This window comes from Bos mutus, chromosome 23 (genome assembly GCF_027580195.1).
Source record: "Bos mutus isolate GX-2022 chromosome 23, NWIPB_WYAK_1.1, whole genome shotgun sequence".
In the NCBI taxonomy this organism is placed as follows: domain Eukaryota; kingdom Metazoa; phylum Chordata; class Mammalia; order Artiodactyla; family Bovidae; genus Bos; species Bos mutus.
This window is the reverse complement of record NC_091639.1, coordinates 17,379,040-17,393,040: the sequence shown is the minus strand read 5'-3', so window position 1 is coordinate 17,393,040 and position 14,001 is coordinate 17,379,040. Positions and strand designations below refer to the sequence as shown.

The 14,001-nt window shown below is 38.6% G+C and overlaps 1 long non-coding RNA gene across 1 annotated transcript in view; it reads right to left on the bottom strand.

Annotated features, from left to right (window-relative positions):
* Window positions 1-10,228, bottom strand: part of LOC138984907 (uncharacterized) — an 83,000-nt gene extending 72,772 nt beyond the window's left edge. Inside the window, exon 1 of the long non-coding RNA XR_011462150.1 lies at window positions 10,077-10,228. This is a non-coding gene — a long non-coding RNA (uncharacterized lncRNA). The remainder of the gene's footprint in view (window positions 1-10,076) is intronic.
* Window positions 10,229-14,001: the final 3,773 nt, after the last annotated feature.

Here is a 14,001-nt window from a genome sequence, read left to right as displayed (position 1 = left end):
ATTCTTTTTAATAGCTGAGTAATATTCCATTGTGCATATGTATCACAGCTTTCTTATCCATTCATCTGCTGATGGACATCTATGTTGCTTCCAAATCCTAGCTATTGTAAACAGTGCTGTGATGAACACTGGGGTACATGTGTCTCTTTCAATTCTGGTTTCCTCAGTGTGTGTGCCCACCAGTGGGATTGCTGGGTTGTATGACAGTTCTATTTCCAGTTTTTTAAGGAAATTCCACACTGTTCTCCATAGTGGCTGTGCCAGTTTGCATTCCCACCAACAGTGTAAGACGGTTCCCTTTTCTCTGCACCCTTTCCAGCATTTATTTTTTGTAGCCTTTTTGATAGCAACCATTCTGACTGATGTGAGATGTTTCCTCATTTTGGTTTTGATTTGTATTTCTCTGATAATGAGTGATGTTGAGCATCTTTTCGTGTGTTTGTTAGGAATCTGTATGTCCTCTTTGGAGAAATGTCTGTTTAGTTCTTTGGCCCATTTTTTTTTTTGATTGGGTTATTTATTTCTCTGGTATTGAGCTGCATGAGCTGCTTGTTTATTTTTGAGATTAATTCTTTGTTAGTTGCTTCTTTTGTTATTATTTTCTCCCATTCTGAAGGCTGTCTTTTCACCTTGCTTAGAGTTTCCTTCATTGTGCAAAAGCTTTTAAGTTTAATTAGGTCCCATTTGTTTATTTTTGCTTTTATTTCCATTACTCTGGGAGGTGGTCGTAGAAGATCCTGCTGTGATTTATGTCAGAGTGTTTTGCCTATGTTTTCCTTTAGGAGTTTTATAGTTTCTAGTCTTACATTTAGATCTTTAATCCATTTTGAGTTTATTTTTGTGTATGGTGTTATAAAGTGTTCTAGTTTCATTCTTTTACAAGTGGTTGACCAGTTTCCCCAGCACCACTTGTTAAAGAGATTGTCTTTAATCCATTGTATATTCTTGCCTCCTTTGTCAAAGATAAGGTATCCATAAGTATGTGGATTTATCTCTGGGATTTCTATTAATAGGGCTTAATTTTATATCACTACATTATTTTTCAAAATGATAAAGCTGCAAATACTTTTTTTTAAGCAGATAATATGGGTCAGGTTGAGTATAAGAAGGAAATACTTTGACATTTTAGTCATGGGTCTTCACTGAGTCCAAAGGTGGCCTAGTTTTTTGAAAAGTAAGGAGTGGTCAATTAATATTTTTAATAATCATTTTAACAATGGGCTATATGGGAATACCAGAACACCTGATCTGCCTCTTGAGAAATTTGTATGCAGGTCAGGAAGCAACAGTTAGAACCGGATATGGAACAACAGACTTGTCCAAATAGGAAAAGTTTATTTAACTTATATGCAGAGTACATCATGAGAAACGCTGGACTGGAAGAAACACAAGCTGGAATCAAGATTGCCGGGAGAAATATCAATAACCTCATATATGCAGATGACACCACCCTTATGGCAGAAAGTGAAGAGGAACTCAAAAGCCTCTTGGTGAAAGTGAAAGAGGAGAGTGAAAAAGTTGGCTTAAAGTTCAACATTCAGAAAACGAAGATCATGGCATCCGGTCCCACCACTTCATGGGAAATAGATGGGGAAACAGTGGAAACAGTGTCAGACTTTATTTTTCTGGGCTCCAAAATCACTACAGATGGTGACTGCAGCCATGAAATTAAAAGACGCTTACTCCTTGGAAGGAAAGTTATGACCAACCTAGATGGCATATTCAAAAGCAGAGACATTACTTTGCCAACAAAGGTTCGTCTAGTTAAGGCTATGATTTTTCCTGTGGTCATGTATGGATGTGAGAGTTGGACTGTGAAGAAGGCTGAGCGCTGAAGAATTGATGCTTTTGAACTATGGTGTTGGAGAAGACTCTTGAAAGTCCCTTGGACTGCAAGGAGATCCAACCAGTCCATTCTGAAGGAGATCAGCCCTGGCATTTCTTTGGAAGGAATGATGCTAAAGCTGAAACTCCAGTACTTTGGCCACCTCATGCGAAGAGTTGACTCATTGGAAAAGACTCTGATGCTGGGAGGGATTGGGGGCAGGAGGAGAAGGGGACGACAGAGGATGAGATGGCTGGATAGCATCACTGACTTGATGGACGTGGGTCTGAGTGAACTCCGGGAGATGGTGATGGACAGGGAGGCCTGGCATGCTGCGATTCATGGGGTCACAAAGAGTTGGACACAACTGAGCGACTGATCTGATCCGATCTGATAAACTAGTGTATTACCTATGGTTGCATAGATTCCTTACAATGATTTAATAATAAAATTATTAGACCATGTCTAAGATTCCTAGGGGCTTCCCAGGTAGCTCAGCTGGTAAAGAATCTGCCTGCAATGCAGGAGACCTGGTTCAATTCCTGGGGTTAGGAAGATACCCTGGAGAAGGGATAGGCTATCCATTCCAGTACTCTTAGGCGTCCCTGGTGATTCAGACAATAAAAAAAAAAAAAAAAAATCCACCTGCAATGCAGGCAGGAGTCCTGGGTTCAATCCCTGGTTTGGGAAGTTCCCCTGCAGAGGAAATGAAAACCTCCTCCAGTGTTCTTGCCTGGGAATTTCCATGGACAGAGGAACCTGGCAGGCAACGGTCCATGGTGTTGCAAAGAGTCAGACATGACTAAGCGACTAAGCACACACATTAGATTCCTATTGCTTCTGTACCAAGTCAGCACAAATTCAGTGGATTAAAACTAGAAATATTTATTAATTTACAGTTCTGGGTGTCAGAAGTTCACATGGGCCTCATTGGTCTACAGTTAAGGCTTTTACAGGGCTGCATTCCTTCTGGAGGTTATAGGGGAGAATTCCTTGTCTTTTTCCAGCTTCTATAAGCTCCTCTCCTTCCTTGGCTCTATCTTAAAAACCAGTATTTGTATCACTCCCTTTTCTTCTGTTGTCACAACTCCTTCCCAGCCTTTGACTCTTATGCCACCCTTTTTTTATTTATGGGGCCTGAGTTTGCAATCATATTGGTGCTGTGCAGTAAATCTGGGTTAATTTCTGAAGAATTCTAATTTAGTCACAATCTGCAAGGTCCCTTTTTCCATAGAAGATAGTTAGTCACAGATTCTAGGAATTTGGTCATGGACATTTTTGGGGAGACATTTTTCTCCTATGTCAAATGTTTTTCACTATGAACAAACAACATACATCTACTGAGTTTCGGTCAAACTGGGATTTTTCTTTGTCCCAAGTATTTTGAACATTTTGACTGACTGGTATTTTCAGCCAAGTTGAAGAAATAAAAGAAACATTAGAGATACAATGAAACATAAATGGGTCATTTGAAAATAAAATTGTCCCAATGAGAATATGGATAAAAATACTTTATTGGTAATAAGTTTAAAAGCATTCCAGTAACCTTTGATCAATCACTTTATTCTGGAAATTTTGACTTTTGATGGTGTCCCCTTCTCATTCCAGGGAAGTGAAAAAAAGGAATGTTTGCACATTTGCCATTGCCTGTTGGTTTCAAAATTGTCTTTGGAACAAGAGCCAGGTAAGAGAGGGTTACCATGGCTTTTCCTATTGGCCTTGAATGGTCACAATGGGGTGTTTTTCTCTAACTGTCCTAAAAGATAAATCAGAGTTTATCAGTCTCATTAATCCTGGCTTCCACCGGGGCTTGGGTGAAAAGGTGTAGAATGTGATCAGTATGCAGCTTTCATGACCTTTCTATTGATTGAAGATCTTAGCAAGGGACAGACCTCATGTAAGTCTCGGCCTCCATGGGAGGTGGTTTGTTCATTCCTACATGAAGATGAAAGGAACCATATCGAAGTCAATTCAGCGGAGACAGTGAAAAGGTCATTGAGACTGTATTCTCATGTCATGTATTCACCATACAGACTGAGTGGGTCTAGCTTTAAGTTTTTTTCTCAAATCTATTTCATGTCAGTGAATTTTTATTAACAATTACAGTGGATATCTCTACTATTTTCCTATAAAATATTCTTGATCACTAGTCAAAGAGAAAATATTGGCATTGGATGACTACTAAATGTCTTTAATGCACTAAAGGTACCTTTGTTTTTACACTTGGCATCTTTATTGAGACACAGAATAAATAAAAGGACTGGGGAAAATCCAGGTCTTGTTTGGGTATATTTGAGCATGAAAAAGTGAAAGAGAAGTTGCTCAGTTGTGTCCGACTCTTCGCAACCCCATGAACTGCATCCTACCAGACTTCTCCGTTCATGGAATTTTCCAGGCTAGAGTACTGTCGTGGGGTGCCATTTCTTTCTCCAGGGCATCTTCCCAACCCAGGCATCAAACCTGGGTCTCCCGCATTGAGAGCAGATTCTTTACCCTCTGAGCCACCAGGGAAGCCCTTGAGCATGAAACATGTAGAATATAATCAAGGTGTTTTTTTGTATCTTTACTTCCATCTGTGCATGACACTATCAGAACTTAAAAGAATAAATTCTTAGTTCTGTAGAATCAAGAATTATCCAGTAGACTCCAAGACCATCAAGAACTTTTGATAGGTCCTTTAGACACCACTTTCAGAGGCAGGAGATGAAACTGATACACAGCACAGCATTCTATTTGCATGATATGGGCCTATGTACAATGCATATGGTAGATGGAATGGGTTAGATGGGCGCAGCTTTGCAGCTGTGCTGGGGACGATGTTTGCTCTACTGGTTGTTTTTTTTTTTGTTCAGTAGCCTAGTCGTATCCAACTCTTTGTGACTCTGTGGACTGCAGCATGTGAAGCCTCTGCTAACCAGCTCTACTGACCTAATCTATATCATGTAAGTGCCTTGTTCTCCACGCATGCACAGAGAACTTATCCTGGTAAGCTTAACTCCTTCCCAGGATAAGCTGCCTCACAAAAATCTTCCTGCACAATATCCACCATCTTAGTCATCCCCAACTGGATGAAAGAACAGTCAATCCAATGGCTGATGAGGAAACTGTGATGTGGTCTGACTCACAAACGATGAGCTCAGTTAGTGAGATTCTCTTGAACTAAGAACTTCTGGGGGAATGAGTCATTTAGCAGCAGGTACCAAAGTTAAATGAAATCAGCTGGAAAGATATGATGGACTTTGCCAAAGTTATGAGGTAATAGAAACTTTGAGTAAGCAGAACAATTAGGTAGAGAAAAATAAAAATAAAGGGTAACAACATGATTTTTTGATAGGACATTAAAATTAGGCTTTTGGGGAATATTTACGTCATATTGTTGGCACAGTATGGTGTACAATAAAGAATCCTACCTTACTGCTGTTGAGATTATATGTATTGTGCATCCAGAAATACCTTTTTTTTTTTTTTTTTGAGTCTCCTTTAGAAAGTGGACTTTCAACAGATCCTGTTCTCTTTCAGTAGAAATTGTTTTCTTCCCCTTGCAAATGGAAACTACCTAATACAATAAAGATGAGCTCAGAATTATTCAGAATTCATTTTTATTGTCCTAGGCAGTAGCTTCTGGTAGCTATTATTTCATAGCTTTTCTGGGTAAAGAGTTAGCAGTTTACCTGGGATTCAGTTGGTGACATCTTGGGCATTTCTTTGAATGGTACTGGCATATGACAGTATTTAAAGAAGCATTCTTTGCTGTCCACTACGATGAATGTGTCTGAACTACAAAGAATGGAAGTCTAGCCAAATTAGAATAATTTTTAGTGGCAGAAATAATAAAGAAATATGTCTCTTCCCTGAGCTTGATCTTAGATATGGAATTGAAAGAGAAACGATTCTTAAAAGAAACTATTTTTGAAGAAATTGGATAAATATTTGGCCTGATTTTAATCCTTTCCAAATCTAATTTCTCCACAGTAAATTAAATAATTAAGCAGGAGTGTTCATCTCTATTGTCGAAACTAATGCAAGCGATATCTTATTTTTTCTTACTATTTCAGATGAATTTTCTAAATAACATCACACTGTATTATTAGCTCAGCTGGTAAAGAATCCTCCTACAATACAGGAAACCTGAATTCCATCCCTGGATTGGGAAGATCCTCTGCAGGAGGGCATAGCAACCACTCCAGTATTCTTGCCTGGAGAATCCCCATGGATAGATGAGCCTGGCGGGGTCCACAGGGTCACAAAGAGTCGGAGGTAACTAGGCACAGTACACAGCACACCACACTGTATCATATACTAAATTCTTTGTTCAACCTTAGTTTTCTCCTTTTGGAAGATTACACACATGGCATTCTTTTCAGATTTTTTTTTTTTTTTTTCACATCTGGCAGTTAGCTGATAGTCTGTAACTTTTCTTCAGAGTTACCATACTAACCACATCTAACCATATAACTGGTATTTGTTTTTATTCTATGTTAGAATTTGTAATTAACAGTAATCAAGTTTAAACCCAATTAAGTTAGGAGTTGTAATAGGAATACATGATGATTTTAAATTTATGAAAAAGTTTTAAATCAAATATCATCATTTTTTCTACTGAAAACTTATGAAATGAAATGCCATTTACTATTCTTTCCAGTCCGTGTATATTACAAAGAATAGTTTCTGTTGCAATTGACAGAAACCCAAACACAAGTGGGAAAAACATAAGGCACTTATTGGATGACTGAAAACATCGAGTGGCAGATCTGGGTTTATGTAGTTCACATGGGGTTCTACATCCTTTACCCTGGAAGTTCTGGATCTGTCCAACACATGTTGCCTTTCTAGGAAATGCAGGTAAGATTGCCACAGGTGGCACCTGTGGAAAAGAACCCACTTGCCAAAGTCAGGAGACTCGAGAGATTTTGGGTTCGATCCATGGGTCAGGAAGATCCCCTGGAGGAGATCACGGCAACCCACTCCAGTATTCTTGCCTGGAGAATCTTACAAACAGAGGAGCCTGGCAGGCTACAGTCCATGGGGTCACAAAGTGTTAGACATGACTGAAGCAACTTGTACATATGCAAGATTGCCACATGGCAGCAATAAACAGCTCCAGTAGTCAAAGAAGTCACATCTGCTCACCTGACCATCTGCTTGACCAGGGGATTATAAAGCTTTCCAGTTTCAAGAGTCTTTCAACATCTTAAAAGTGAACACTTTTTAATTATTTATTTGATTAGTGATTAGCTGACCATCTGCTGAGAGTAAGACTACGGAGGGACGACTGTAAACAAGAGTGTATTCTGGCAAAAGGAATGAGAAACGCTTGGAGAGAGTGGACACATGTTTAATGAGAGCATTACTTACATTTTGTTTAGGTTTTGGGTCAGGCTGGTTCTGTAAAGGGATAGACTTTTACATTTTATTTGTATTAACCCTCTATGCTTTACAATGTATGTCTTACGCGAGTGTTGAAAGTGACAAGTGACTTACTGCTTGTTATCACTGAGTAGTGATGCTTTGGTTCTGGTATTTGATACTGTCTAGAAGAAGCTCTCGAGTGCTTATTTCTATGATTTGCTGCAGTAACTTAACTTTTTAAAAATTTATTTCTGGTACTAATTTGATGAAATACAGTAAAGTAAAGTTCAGATGCTTTTGGACAAAAACCTTAATTTACCTCTTTATCTCTTATCTCTTACTTTCCTGTCATTTATTTACTCATCTTGTCCCGTGTTTTTGGATGCATTTTTGACTCATATTTGCCTCATTCCTGCTGTATGGTCAAGGCCTATTTCTTTCCCTGTATCTCTCACAACCTTTGCTTCTTTTCCCTTGGCAGAGCCCTTTTGATTTTCCTTTAGTGTCATAATACTGCTGCTGCTGCTAAGTCGCTTCAGTCGTGTCTGACTCTGTGTGACCCCATGGACTGCAGCCTACGAGGCTCACCTGTCCCTGGGATTCTCCAGGCAAGAACACTGGAGTGGGTTGCCATTTCCTTCTCCAATGCATGAAAGTGAAAAGTGAAAGTGAAGTCGCTCAGTCCTGTCGACTCTTAGCGACCCCATGGACTGCAGCCCACCAGGCTCCTCCATCCATGGGATTTTCCAGTCAACAGTACTGGAGTGGGGTGCCATTGCCTTCTCCCAGTGTCATAATATTCCAAGTTTATTGGGCTGCTTGTTTTTGTCTACCAACCACATTACCCACAAGACCACAATCCAGGTTAATCTTTCTCTTTTATAATTCTGGACATACTATACTCTTGCACTAAAATTTCCTGGTTTCCTGTTGCTTTGTAGAATAAGTACAAACTCTCCAAACTGACATAAATGATGCTCCCTAATACACAAGCAATGCTTACAAGATTTTCTCCATTTTAACAGCGTATCTTGGGAGCATAATAATGAGAGGTATCACATGTCTGTTAAAAAAATGAACACTTGTGTTTTGGTCAGACTTGATTATTCACTGATACCTTAAATACTACATGTATTAATATCTCAGTTGCCTTGTCCAGGATGTAGGAGATACGTAATCCTAAATGAATTGACAGATATGCTGTCTTCCTATATTTGCATGAACTCCATCATAAAGCCATTGCAATTGTGTTAATCCAAAAACTCCTTGCTCTCACATTCAGATGGCTCCTAGCTGTACTTCAATCCACTGTTGCACTTTGCTTGGCATCATCTCTTAAGTGGTGTTCTTAAGTGGGGCCTTTGGGAGGTGATGGAGTTATAAGGACAGAACCTCCTGAATGAGATAAGTGTTTTTATGTATAAGAGACTCACAGAGCTTCCTAACCCTTCCCCCCATGTGAGGATACAGTAAGAAGTGTGGGACTAGAAAGGACCCTGCCTGACCAGACTGTGCAAATCCATTTCTATTGTTTATAAATCTGTTATTTTGTTACAGCAACCCAGAAGGACTAAGACAGAATCCTAACAGTCTTTAGACAGTTCTGTAAACTTCATGCTATTTGGGTACCCAGGTGCAAAGTACTTTTATTGTCTGTTGTAACACTCTGAAACTTGGCTAATAGTACATGGCTGACTTTCATAAAGAATCCTGAGAATTCAGTTTTCTTGGTAAGATAACCAACATAATGAATAATTATCTAATAAGTTGACCCAGAATAACTTGCTAGGATTCTAAAGTAAGCTGTTAATGGTCTTCTTTGTAATGCCAGCTTCTCCTATCTGTGACAAATTTTCATCAGAACTTCATTCTGTCAATGGTAAGGATGGATTTTCTTTTGATTTTTCTCTTAAATGAAAGTAAGAAATATTGAAAAATAGCCTTCTTAGATTTTGACGTCTCTACAGATTATTTTTTTAAGATGAGATCCATTGCACTCAGGCACGCATGAAAAAGATGCAAAACTCAAAGAAATTTGCTATGGGATGGATCACTAAAAACCATCTCAGAAGTTCATGTGAAGGATATGGGCTTAGCACTTCTCGTTGTAGATGATTCAGCAATTCAGGTGCCTGAGGTAAGTGTTAATCTTACTTGCATCCATGCACAGGCACTAGGGCAGGTTATTCAAAGTGGTTTGGTGGGCATCTTCATCTTTTGACTGCAGCGATGGGAGTCCTGACCACAAGGAGTAATCATGTTCTCCTTGACTCCAGGATGAATTAAGCACCAAAAGATAATAAATTATGAGTTTTATTAGTATTTGCTCTTCTTTGTTCCATCCAATTATCAAATTAAGATTACGGGAAGAGACATGAAATTCCCTAGACATGTGTTTTATAGCCAGCACATCAGATATCTATTAGTAATCTAAAAACTAGAAGCAGAACTCAAGTATGAGTTTAGTTTTGACTTTCTCTCTTCTTGTTTCCCTCTCTCTCTTTTGGTTTGAGGACGACAAAGAAAATAGTGGAATTTCACTAATGAATGTCCTGGGATATACTTTCAAGAAAGCATTTATCTTGGAAATTATTCTGTAGTTCTCTTACCCTCGAAAACATTTCAGTCACCTGTGACCAGGAAGAGGCACAGTTTTGGTGGAATTGTGTGCAATTCAGGGAAGGCTGCACCTGTCAAAAATTGCAGTGGAATTCTAATCCACTGACAGGAGAATCTATGACTATGAATGACTAGGCTTTTGCTTCCTGTAATAGCAATCCAGAATATAGAAGGCCTGAATCTTGATCTTACTAAGTGAGAAATCTCATAACACATTCCTTATTACAGAGGTCACCTCTTTCATTCATGAGAGAAGCAAGGAAGCCTTCAGGAGGCTGCTCACCTGGCCAGTTATAGTTTCCATGCCTTCCTGAAGTACATTGTTGTCTTCCTCAATCTCTTTGGCCTTTGATGGAAGAGCATTTGAGGCTCCTTTCATATCCTGCAGCTCTGTGACTAGGTGATGCAAAGAGTCATTCCAGGAGACCAGCAAAATGAGCACCCACCTCAGAAGGATTTCATCCTATGCAACCATAAGAAACAATCTCTTAAAATAAGTATACTTCAGTGTGCTTGGTAACGTGTGACATTTACTCAGAGCAGTTGACCTAAAAAACTCTTTGTTATTCCTATGTGCATGCCAAATTTTTTGAAGGTGGTAAAAGCTGTAAAATAAAATATAAGATCTTAGTTTATACTGTATGGGCAATTTATAGATTGGTTATTTATTTTGCTGCTACAGATATTTAGCCATCACTTGATTTTATTCATAGTTTATCAACTGCAGAAGTAATTTCTCTTTGATTGCTTGTTTTTCTTCCACTTTTCTCTGCATGAGTGGTTACCGTAACCTCTAACGATATGAAGCTTGGTAACATAAGTGTACTGCCTCGGTTGCTTGAGTGATAAACTGGACAAAAAGAGTCACCTCTGTCTGCTCAGTTGCTCATTTGTTTTGAGGGGTGGGGAGGGAGGAGGTATGGCAACTGTTGAAGAGATTTAAGTCTCTGCCCTGGGCATACTGTTTATTCTGGAAGTGATCAAGCAAATTCAGAGTTAGAGTTATTTGGGCATTCAATAAATGAACCCATTACCAGAATATTAACACATTTGATAGATGTCTAATTTTTCTGAAGATCACATAAAAATTTGAAAGTCATTCTTTTTCCTACTTTTTCTTTCCATTATATCTATAAACACTTGTTTATAGAGATAATTTATAAACATTTCATCTCTTGTTTACTGAGGTTGGGACCAATATGCTCTCTTAATAGGAGTTATAAAGTTATAACTTTTCTTTGACTAACCTGTGAATCCACACACCTACAGCTTCGTGTTCACTGTTGATGCAGAATACAATGTTGGTGATGGTGGCAAAGTAGTTAGAAAGACACGGCACAAAATTCTAGGAAACACTAAGCAATGGACTGAGACTAAGAACAACAAAAACTAGCTAACACATGCATAGAGGAAAACTAATATTTAGTGGAAGTTGTGAACATTTAAAGAGATTACTTGGGAGATTTGGAAAAAAGATGACAGTCAAAAATGGAGGATGACAGCAAAATTATGTGAAGCAATTATCCTTCAATAAAAATAAATTAGTTAAAAAGACTTAATGGAGGATGAAAGAAAAGCTAGTGAATATAAAGGACTATGGAATTTAATAGAAACATTGAGCACTATTTTTTTTTTTATTATTTGTCTGCTCTACTGTGGACTCCTTGATTGACCTAAAAGTTTACACACTCCTTCAAAGTAACTTCATCAGAAAGAGAATAATTGTTTCCAATTCTAAAACAACCCTCTATTTTAGGTCTAAACTTATTCATTGCAAATCGTATAACAATCATTTGTAGCATTTAAAGAATTGTCATCATTTGTTTCCATGGCCAGGATTCAGCTTTGTTTAACACATTCCATCCACACAGTTCACTGTAGTGCAGTTCTCATTTATTGTGTATTTACTGAGTGCACGTGAAGAATGCCCAGAGGGACACTGAAGAGCCAAAGATTCAACATGCTTCCTTTTCCCAGCCCCTTCCCCAAAGTGCTTTATGTCAGGTATTGTTATGGACTGAATGTGTCTCCCTCAAATTCATGTGTTGAACCCTCAACTCCCAAAGTACATGTTTGGAAAAAGGGCTTTATGAAGATTAATTAAGGTTAAATGAGCTCATAGGGTGGAACAGTAATCCAGTAGGATTAGTGTCTTTTTGAGGAGAAACACCAGAGAGTTTTCTCTTTTGTCTCTGTCTGTCTCTCTTCCCGACCCCCCACCGTGTGAGGACACAGGGAGAAGCCAAGCTGGGAAGACAGAGCCCTTACCAGAACATGACCTTATGGCACCCTGATCTGGGATGTCCAGCCCCAAAACTGTGAAGAAATATATTTCTGTTGTTTAATGCACTGAGTCTATGGTATTCTGTTATAGCAGTCCAAGATAACAAATACGGGAGCTTTAACCTTATTTTGGAAATGTAAAAATCTAAGTGAATGAAAGGAAATTGAAACAGATTTTTCAATCTTGAAAAATCTTTTGAGATTTCACAAAACTGATCCTTTTTTTCTTTTGATTCCACATCTTAGGAGCTTATGCCTTCTTTGACCTAGAGAGTGTATTATTTAAAGTTTGGCTGATGCAGCCTTCTTGTTTAAATGATAGTATAGCCCAGTCAGTTACTTGAAGGATACTTCTGGAGATAAGCACAAACCTTCCATGGGCTCACAAAGAGTCAGACGTGACTTGGAAACTCAATAACAATTCTTACAAATGCATTTATCATTTTTTATGACAGGCACTATAACCAAGCTTTCTTAGTATCCCTCCCCATGATATAGAAACTTTAATACATTTAGGAAGCTTGCATCAAATGTTGATACCGCAGGGAAAGTGAAAGTCACTCAGCCATGTCCGACTCTTTGCAACCCCATGGAATATACATGTCTATGGATTATACATGTCAATGGACCATACAGTCCATGGAATTCTCCAGGCTAGAACACTGGATTGGTTGGCCTATCCTTTCTCCAGCAGATCTTCCTGACCCAGGAATTGAACTGGGATCTCCTGCATTGCAGGTGGATTCTTTACCAACTGAGCTATCAGGTAAGATGAGAATATACTTTATTGAAATGATATTATTAGATAATAAATGTAATAGTGATATGTTGAAATGGTTAATCTTGGACAATAAACTCATACTATGTCACGATAGCAGTCTTTCCTTTTCCTTTGCTGTGGTAAGTTTCCTCACAAGAGACAGAAACAGAATAATACAAGAAAAATATAAACATCTAAAACATTTTTTTAACAGCAGATTCAAAGGTTATTATCCCTTTATAAAACTCTATATAAATGTTTAAAGAACAAACAGATAATAATGTACATTTTAATCGATGTTTTCATTTTCTAAAACTGGAGCATATGAGAAAGAAAGAAAGTGAAGTCATTCAGTCGTGTCCAACTCTTTGCGACCCCATGGACTGTAGCCTACCAGGCTCCTCCAGCCATGGAATTTTTTAGGCAGGAGTACTATAGTGAGTTGCCATTTCCTTCTTCAGGAGATCTTTCCGACCCAGGGATTGAACCTGGGTTTCCTGCATTACAGGCAAACACTTTACCATCTGAGCCACCAGGGAAGCCCCAGGGAGCGTATGAAGTCCCTTTAAAGTTATGAAATGACGCACTTGAACACTTCAGTATTTCACAACTTTCCCTTTTGACCTTTTTTTTTCTGTTTACCTGATAATGCTTCCTTACCTTCTAGTGCCTTAGGCATAAAGCATATCTCCTTATTTGCTGAAATCTGAGAGATGGCTGAATAATGGGCAGTTTTAGAGTAGTAGGCTTATCATGTCAAAATCATGGCTTTGAATGAGTGAGCTCTTCCAGAGAGCGGCTGAGAGTTGAATGTTCCTAATAGTCCATCTTATCTGGAGCATTGGCTGTGTAGTTGGGGTGTGTAAAATAATTTAGAGTCAGATTGTCAGGGGACTCATGTGACACATTGAGAAATTTGGATCATATCCTTAAGGAATGGTGAACATTGAAGGAGGTGTGAAGTTAGAGAAAATTTGAGGAAGAATATGAAAGCAGGATTTTTGTTCCTAACATATCTGCCAGGCAAGCCCAGTCTAACATTATCCACAAATCATGAATTTTTTGATTGTAAACTAGACATCTAAACTACCGCGGCCTTAGGTATAACTACGGTGCCTGTTAAGCATATGAAAGCAGGAGAAACTGTGTATGGCTCTTCTCGTAT